Source organism: Pseudophryne corroboree, chromosome 4, assembly GCF_028390025.1.
Source record: "Pseudophryne corroboree isolate aPseCor3 chromosome 4, aPseCor3.hap2, whole genome shotgun sequence".
Lineage (NCBI taxonomy): Eukaryota > Metazoa > Chordata > Amphibia > Anura > Myobatrachidae > Pseudophryne > Pseudophryne corroboree.
In genome coordinates, this window is record NC_086447.1 from 511,742,132 (window position 1) to 511,751,805 (window position 9,674).

At 46.1% G+C, this 9,674-nt stretch overlaps 1 protein-coding gene across 1 annotated transcript in view; it reads right to left on the bottom strand.

Moving 5' to 3' along the window:
* Positions 1 to 9,048: 9,048 nt before the first annotated feature.
* MCM9 (minichromosome maintenance 9 homologous recombination repair factor) overlaps positions 9,049 to 9,674 on the bottom strand; it is a 266,670-nt gene continuing 266,044 nt past the window's right edge. Inside the window, exon 14 of the mRNA XM_063917226.1 lies at positions 9,049 to 9,674. This exon is cut by the window's right edge and continues 1,866 nt beyond it. The gene's annotated coding sequence lies outside the window, so the exon portion shown is untranslated.

Genomic DNA, 9,674 nt, shown 5'->3' on the forward strand with positions numbered 1-9,674 from the left:
CCCTTATTCACATTACACCCCACCACATTGATCTTGATTTACATTAGACCACAGGTTCTCAAACTCAGTCCTCAGGACCCCACACAGTGCATGTTTTGCAGGTCTCACAGAATCACAAGTGAAATAATTAGCTCCACCTACTGTATGGACCTTTTAAAATGTGTCAGTTAGTAATTAATACACCTGTGCACTTGCTGGTTTACCTGCAAAACATGCACTGTGTGGGGTCCTGAGGACCGAGTTTGAGAACCACTGCATTAGACCATGCAGTAGTGCTCTTTCCTTATGTTACTGTACGCCAGAAAATATTGTAGTACACCTTATATACATACAGTAATGCCACACATTAGTAATGCATTTCATATTTACATTTTCAGATTTAATTTCATAGAGCCGCAGTCACTCACAGAATATAGGCATGTACTGTAGCATCTCATTTTATTCAGCAGAAGCTGATTATTCCCGTTTGCCTCCTCTGTACAGTATATTACAATAGAAAAAAGTTATAGTGTCAGTGAAAAAAGCACCTCATGACAGATACTGTACACAAGCTCATGTCTAAATACTGTATACTGTAAGCAGTGATATTAAGGGGTATATGCAATTGCGGTCGAATTCCGGCAGGAATACGGGGAAAAAATGGACACGGATCCCCCATCTATTTAGAACCAGCACCGGGCTCTGCGCCTGGTCCTGGTGCAAAAAATATGGGGGACAAAAAGCGTAGGGGTTCCCCGTATTTTTTGAACCAGCACCGGGCTCCACTAGCTGGACAGATAATGCACAGCTGGGGGACACTTTTATACCGGTCCCTGTGGCCCTGGCATTAAATACCCAACTAGTCACACCTGGCCGGGGTACCCTGGAGGAGTGGGGACCCCTTAAATCAAGGTGACCCCCCCTCCAGCCACTCGATTATCCCTATCGCCCCTGTGTATTGTAGCTAGGGGATTGTGACGCTCCTTCAGCATTGCCCCGTAGCCTGCAAAATCTGTGCTGTTACTTGCTCCATAGCTGAGTGCCTCCTAGGAGCTAGGAGTCACAGGCGGTAGCCATTTCAATTGAGTCTGCCCTGCTATAGAATTGTATGTGTACCGTACGGTGCATAGAACCTTTACAGTAGAAACTCTCCTGCAGCTTTGCCCTGCTTTATGTAAAACTTGTGTTTTGTCAGTTTGCTATGCGATCGAGCCCGGTGTAACGTAATGTGCATAGACCTCGCTTATCTCTATCGCCCCTGTGTATTTTGGCTAGGGGATTGTGACGCTCCTTCAGCATTGCCCCGTAGCCTACACAACTTACAGTATGCCATTTCTCACTCCATACCCGAGTGCTGCCTGCCACGAGGTGGGGGTTCAGGGGTAGTGGTCATTTTGCCAGTGTGCTATGCGATTGAGTCCGGTGTACCGTAATACTGTATGCAGACCTAGCTTATCCCTATCGCCCCTGTGTATTTTAGCTAGGGGATTGTGACGCTCCTTCAGCATTGCCCCATAGCCTGCAAAAGGGTTCAGGGGCGGCGGCCATTTTGCCAGTGTGCTTTGCGATCGAGTCCGGTGTACCATAATGTGCATACTGTACTGTAGACCTCGCTTATTCCTGTCGCCCCTGTGTATTTTAGCTAGGGGATTGTGACGCTCCTTCGGCATTGCCCCATAGCCTGTACAATCTGGACTGTTACTTGCTCCGTAGCCTAGGGCCTCTGTGGGGCAAGGAGTCATAGGTGGTAGCCATTTCTATTGAGTCTGCCTAGCTACAGAATTGTATGTGTACTGTACGGTGCATAGAACCTTAACAGTAGAACCGCTCATGCAGCTTTGCCCTGGTTTATGTGAATAAAAAAAATAATAAAGTGTCTGAAAAAAACTAACATGCATTCGTACTTTAGGAATCGAACCCGGGACTCTGAGTATAGGAAGCGGAACACTTCACCACTTCGCCGCAGACAGATTAATAAATCCATTGGTTTTGATTATGCTGTAATGGCCACGGGGATTAGGACGCTAACATACTGTACAAAATTCCTAATCTCGAGAGGCAATAGTGAACTTCTAACACATCCATTTGCGACAGTGTACACTACTGGTTTTATGTTGTTTTGTCTGCGGGACTTGGACGCTCACATATTCATAAAGTACTGTAGATGGATCATATACTGTATGCTGTACTATTTGCGTCTGTGTCGTATATACTGTATTAAATAATGCAGTGTAATGAGTATTTACTGTATTAAATAATGCAGCGTAATGAGTATTTACTGTATTAAATAATGCAGCGTAATGAGTATTTACTGTATGAGCGTAATGAGACGCCTTAGTAAAGTAGTCCTTATTATATATTTCAGTATTGTATTTTACGGGAGACCACACGCATGCTCAGTGGTGATTGTAAAAAGCGACATCTGGTGGCTGATCGCAGGTATTACACGTAAAGGTAACGCCAAACGCTCTGTCTGCCTCCGTGCGATTAGGTACGCCTCTCTGTGACTAGGCGCGCCTCCCTACGCTGCGTATGCTCGATCGGGACAAACGCCTCAGCCACTCAAGATAAAGGTGGCTACATCTGTATATTCCTTTTTTTTGTCCTTTTCAATACTCATTGAATACCTTGTCTAATTGAAAGAAAACACATTAAGAGAGAAAAATTGATTTTTTTTTATTGCATTATTCTTTCACACTGCCTCATAACTTGCGGTCAGTGGTCCTTACGCACTACTTAGTATCATTAAATATATAAAAGGCTAACACTGCTCTTCACCTCTGTGGTCCCACCGGCGGCCACTGGAGTGCTCCCAATGGAGTCCGTTCGGGACACGGACACACACCCCCTATGTACATTGCACCGCCCACCATATACTGCCTGTAAAGATATGAGACCGAAGGTAAACCTGTATTTATGGCTTTTCAATCTTTATATCATTTAAAAGTACTTTTTATTCATTTTGTTCCATTATCTATTTGGCTTGTGTCACAATTACCCCATGTGTGTGTTCATTCGTTAGCCTATATATTCTGTACTATAATCTTACTCAGGTAAATACAGGTGGGCTGTGACCTGGCACATAGTGCTGTCATGTTATGAGGATGCCATTCTGTGTATGAGGTTACAAGTTATCATGGATAATCCTGTTTAACCGCCTCTATGATCCTTATATGGTCACACAGGAAGTATGAGGGCCAGGTAATGTCTCTCTGAAGATGCCCCTCCACAGGGGACAATCAGGACCTAAACCAATTTCCCCATCATTGTTCCTTCTGTTTACTGTCCTCTGTTAATTCCTGGTCTCTCACAGACAACTCGGAGCCTGACCCAGCATGTGGTCAGCAGGAGAAGGCCAGCTGTGGGAGGAAGTAGGGAAATACCTGAGGTGGGATCCCACCAATCAGGAACCTGTGTCTCCTCCCCATGTGAGCACGGCATGATGGGCATTTAGAAGGTTTTAAAAGAGGTTGCGCAGGTCAGCTCCTGATGTTAGTTGTAGGACACTGGCTAAGTGGTGATTCTCTGCCAGGGTACCTTGTGGAACGCATCACCAGTACTGTGTGGACCTGTTTATCTGTAACTTCTGTGTGGAATTGCTGTGGACCTAAATCCTCTACTGGGACTTACTATCTGGACTGCTACCTGTATATTGTTTCTGGGCTATATTTACTTCTGTTTCCTGTGAATTATCTATTCCTGTGGGTGGTGAGAAATAAACCATCACTTTGGTTTCATCGGCTCGGTGTCTGAGTGATTAGAAGAACCCTGTATCCTCACATTTGGCGGCAGCGACAGTGGGATCATTCAGACACCAACCAACGACCACAGGGATCGTGAAGGCCCAGCAGAGAACAGAGGATCAGGCCATATGTAATGCAAGAGGAACTGCAGTGAGGTGGTAGCAAGTGAGCAGGTGTCAGTGCAAGATAAAATGTTTCTAAGGAACGAAAATTAATGCCTCAAGTCTACCAGGGAGGTGGAGCTCGTGGATGGAGGTGTGTCGGTGTATCAGCAGGCTGGTAAGCCGGATCTGTTACTGATTGTTACAAAGATGCAGTACATTTGGGAGCACTGGAATGAAGCTAGGTGGATGATCAGCGGCTGGAGAGTATCCAGCATACAGGACAAATTGTGTTACCTGGGGGATGCATTCCTGCACTGTAAAAGTGAGGCAGCCTCATGGAATCTGCTGGGGGAGCCAGAGTTTGTAGAATTCACAGAGGAAGTGATTGCTACAGTGACCCAAATGATGCAGAGGAGTCAATATTCTGAGGCTGAAGGGCAAGTCCAGAATAAATTATCTTCTAGGTTAGAGCCAGAGGAAATATCCAAAATGGGGCCGCTGCAACCCGGACAGATGACTGAGGGGTCCACCTGTAAGTGCCTGTTACCAAGGGAGAAGAGTTATTGTCAGCGGGGCCTATAACCACATTGGAAGAAATTAACATGGAGGAGCTGATAGCAGAATACCAGCTGCGAGGCATCCCTTTCCAATTCTGCACTCGCAGGGTAATGCTCCAGCTTATTCTCCAGGATCAGGGGGATCCAACCAAAGCATTCACTGATTACCGGACGTGGATTCTCCATCTCGGCCGGGGGATGAGTGTTTGGGAACAGCTGGAGTGTCTGGAGGAGTGCTTCATTGTGGCAGAGGAAGAGGCAATGGATCAGGGGCTCCTGGATACCCCAGCATGGCGAGACCAGTGTTGCAGGGTGGATGCAGAAAGGCACCATCTTCAACAGCTTCTCCCACACCCAAGGGAAGCAGTTGCCCAGTGTACTATGCTGGGAGAGGCTAGCGCTGAAGTGAAGAAGGCTACGCCTACAATACAGGCATCCTAGGAGGATCTGTGCTACACCTTGCTTTTTGCTGAGGTGGAAGATGTAGATCTAGTAATCAGCTGCCAGGGAATCTATGAAGACTGTGCCTGAGAGATCACCATGGTTGGGGGAGTATTGTTCCACTCCCCGACTACAAACACACCAGTCACGGATGGCCTTTTGCTCCAGGATGCCCAGCTTATTCAGCTGGGGGAGGCTCATCGCAATAGATTGGCGATGGCAGCCCCATTTAATTCACTGAGGAAGGCTGATGAGAAAATGCCCTGTCTATATCCTGCTACCCTAACTCCACAAGAAGATTATGAAGGATTATTCCCATTTAACAATTTGGAGAATGAGGAGCTGCAATCTGAATACTGGTATGTACCCTGTGATTCAAAAGGGACATTGGTACCAGAGACTGTTAACATAAAATCACAGCAGGAACTAGAAAAGGATGTGGTGCACCACCGTAATACTTTTGAAAGTGTTGAGGACTGTAACTATGTGCCAAGGGATGTGCCTGCCTTAAGCAAGATCTAAGCAACTACAGATCAAGTGGAGGTTGGGAGACGCCGCTTGCTATCTCGTCTCCTTTACCTGGGTGAAGGCACAGTGCAACCCGCTCCCCTTCCATCTGCAGAGCAAGAGGAAGTTGTGGAGATTATTGTGGAAGCTTCAGTTGTTAAAACACTCAGTGGTACCCAGCTCACGGGACTGGCAGGGGAGGAGGTTATCCAGGAGGAGGAGTGCGCAGAAGGGGCTGCAGGTGAGATACTGGCTTTTGAAGGGGGAGCGCTGGCACAGGACCAGCCTGTGCTGTTGTCTCCCCTGTAGCCACCAGTTGAATTGTTTCTGAGGGAGGGTCCATCCTCAGGACTGGGCATCGAGCCCACATGTTGTACTGAAATTTGCCAGCCCCTTAGTTGGGGTTTGAGGAAGGAAGGAGTGGACATAGTTGCGGAAGTGCTGGGGGCAGAACCCCAACATTGGCCTGCCTTTAGGCAGCTGTTCCTTGTGCAAGGGGGGGAGGTGGAAAGTACTCCCTGCCCCGTTGTGCCAGAGACAAATGTATTAGTATACCCAATAGGTGTGCCGAGTGTATGAGTTTGCAATGATGCGGAGAGGGTATACGCAATATCTGAATTGCTAAATCCCCTGTTGGTGAAAATGGATATGTCATATTGTAATATTGTCCCTGCTGGTTGTTTAACACTACCGCCTCTTACCACATGGGTCTGGTGTGAAATCACCCTGTGGGACTCAGGTGGTACACACACGCATAAGATTCTCTTCCGTGCACCCACTGCTCCTTGGTGGTAATGTTTCCTAAACACTTCGGATGAGGAAGGAATGTAAAGATATGAGACCGAGGGTAAAACTGTATTTATGGGGTTTCAATCTTTATAGCATTTAAAGTACTTTTTATTCCTTTTGTTCCATTATCTATTTGGCTTGTGTCACAATTAACCCATGTGTGTGTTCATTCGTTAGCGTATATATTCTGTACTATAATCTTACTCCGGTAAATACAGGTGGGCTGTGACCTGGCACATAGTGCTGTCATGTTATGAGGATGCCATTCTGGTATGAGGTTACAAGTTATCATGGATAATCCTGCTTAACCCACACAGGAAGTATGAGGGCCAGGTAATGTCTCTCTGAAGATGCCCCTCCACAGGGGATAATCAGGACCTAAACCATTTTCCCTGTCATTGCTCCTTCTGTTTACTGTCCTCTGTTAAATCCTGGTCTCTCACAGACAACTCAGAGCCTGACCCAGCATGTGGTCAGCAGAAGGCCAGCTGTGGGAGGGAGTAGGGAAATACCTGAGGTGGGATCCCACCAATCAGGAACCTGTGTCTCCTCCCCATGTGAGCATGGCATGATGGGCATTTGGAAGATTTTAAAAGAGGTTGCGCAGGTCAGCTCTTGATGTTAGTTGTAGGACTCTGGCTAAGGGGTGATTCACTGCCAGGGTACCTTGTGGAACGCATCACCAGTACTGTGTGGACCTGTTTATCTGTAACTTCTGTGTGGAATTGCTGTGGACCTAAATCATCTACTGGGACTTACTATCTGGACTGCTACCTGTATATTGTTTCTGGGCTATATTTATTTCTGTTTCCTGTGAATTATCTATTCCTGTGGGTGGTGAGAAATAAACCATCACTTTGGTTTCATTGGCTCGGTGTCTGAGTGATTAGACGAACCCTGTATCCTCACACAGCCCCTATATACACTGCACCCCCATCCTCTACCATATTCTGCACCCCCGCCCCATATACTGTTGCCTATATACACACTGCACCCCCATACTCCACCATATAGATCCCCCTACATACAGGGCACTCCCCTCCACCATATACTGCATACTCTGTGCACCCCATCCTCCATATACTATGCTGCAACCCTAGGTTACTTGCCATCCCGGGACCCGACAACAAGTAGCAGCAGTAACCGGGACACGGATGCAGGAACCACCTGACAGTCCCACAACATTCAGAGCAGAGGCACAGGGAACACGTGTGGCAACTTACCGGTGGGGGTATATAATGAATTAGTCCGGCAGGAAGGGGTGAGCCGTGCGGTGACCAGGAGGAGAGGACGGCGCTTGGGCTGCAGATGATGTGGGTGCGAAGGCAAATAACAGGCTCAGATGCTTTATATATTGTGCCGGGGCCCCTCCCACACAGGACATGCCCAGACCCCCTTTGGCTAGCTGCTGGTGTCCTCTACCCCCAGACTGGCCAGGAGCTGTGTGGGGATTGGTGAGCTTACACATACCAGTACTGGTGTATATAAAGTAGGGCAGCATCACTATAGCCTGCCCATTACAGATATACAGCATCTAGTTATATATATGTATATATATATATATATATATATATATATATAAAAGGCTAATGCCCCCCCCCCCCCCCCACACAGCAGTAAGACTTACAGAAAACCCGTCAGTTCCTGTGTGCTTAGCGACCCCCTCCGTATAATCCAGCCCTGGTGTCTATTATTTTGATGGGCTTTTAACAAGTATATTTAATATTTAGTTTTTCATTTGTGGGTATTTACAGCTGTTTCGTATATACTCCCTCTTTATCAAGGGACCAAAAGTAATTGAACAATTTACTTGAAGGCTATTTCATGGATGGGATGGGCCGGCATATTCCTTTATTTATCAGTTATGCAAGCAGAAGGTCTGCAGTTGGTTCCAAGTATTGCATGTACATTTGGAAGCTGTCGCTGTGAACCCACGACATGTGGTCAAAGCAGCTTTCAACGCAAATGTAACAGGCTTTCCTTTGACTTTAAAAAAAAAAAATTCATCAGAGAGAACAGTTTGGTACATTATGAGGGAGTAAAAAAACGGAAGTACCGGTGAGCTCAGCAACACAGAAAGGCCTGGATGTCCACAGAAGACACCGGTGGTGGATGATCGCAGGATCCTTTCCATGGTAAAGTTCAATCCCTTCACAACTCCACCCAAGTGAAGGACACTCTCCAGGAGGTAGGGCTTATTATGAAAGCAAGACTTCACAAGAGCAAATACAGAGGGTTCACCACAAGGTGCAAACCATTTATAACACTAAAGAATAGATAGGCCAGATTAGACTTTGCTAAAAACATCTAAAAAAAAGCAAGCCAAGTTCTGGAACAGCATTCTTTGGACAGATGAAATGAAAATCAATCTGTATAAAAATGATGGGAAGAAAAATGTATGGAGAAGGCTTGGAATGGCTCATGATCTGAAGCAAACCACATCATCTGTAAAACTTGGTGAAGGCAGTGTGATGGCATGTTCTTGCATGGTTTCCAGTGGCACTAGGTCACTAGTTTTTATTGATGTGACAGAAAAGAGAAGCAGCCAGAAGAATTCTGAAGTGTAGAGAGATATATACTGTCTGCTTAGAGTCAGCCAAATTCAAAAAAGTTGATTGGATGGCACTTCGAAGAACAGATGGAAAATTACCCAATACATGCTGTGAAAATAACCCAGGAGTTTTAATGGAAAAAAGTGGAATATTCTGTAATAGGCGAGTCAATCATCTGATCTCAAACCTGATTGAGCATGCATTCCATTTTCTGAAGAAAATCCTAAAGGCAGAAATACCCATGAACAAACAACAACTGAAGACGTCTAACAAAGGCCTGGCAAAGCATAACAAAGGAGGAAACCCAGCATTTGGTGATGCTCAAGGGGTCCAGACATCAGGCAGTCATTGTCTGCAAAGGATTCTCAATACAGTATTTAAAATGAACTCTTTATTTATTATCATTTTAATTTGCCCAATTACAACTGAGCACATGAAAACAGGGGACAGTGTATGAAAATGGTTGCAATTCCTAAACGTTTCATATATTTCTGTTCAACCACTTGAATTAAAGTTGAAAGTCTGCACTACAATTGCATCTCCATTGTTTAATTTCAAATCTACTGTGTTGGCATAGAGCGCGAAAACAATGAAAATTGTGTGAAAGTCCAAATATATATGGACCTACAGATCATCTCCTTCCATTGCACAGAGCTGTACTTCAGGATGAGAGAGAAAGAGCGGACTGCTGCAGCCCAGGACACGTTGCTGTGTGCAGGGCTGGGGAGAGAGGCAGCTGCAGCAGCAGTCAGCTCTTTCTCTACGTGCGTGGAGAGAGCGATCACAGCCATCCACTTGCCGCCCTCTAGATCGAGCACTGGCGTACAGCGCAGCCGCTTTGCAGCCGTACTTAAAATATTTATTTTAGTATTCTTTAAGGAGGGGGCCGGGACACACCTCCCCTGCCTTGGTCATGCCCCCCTCCGTGTACCGGGGCCCGGCAAAGTTGTCAGTACCCCTGGAAGACTGCCGATTAAGTTCATATATGTGTGCAAATGAGTC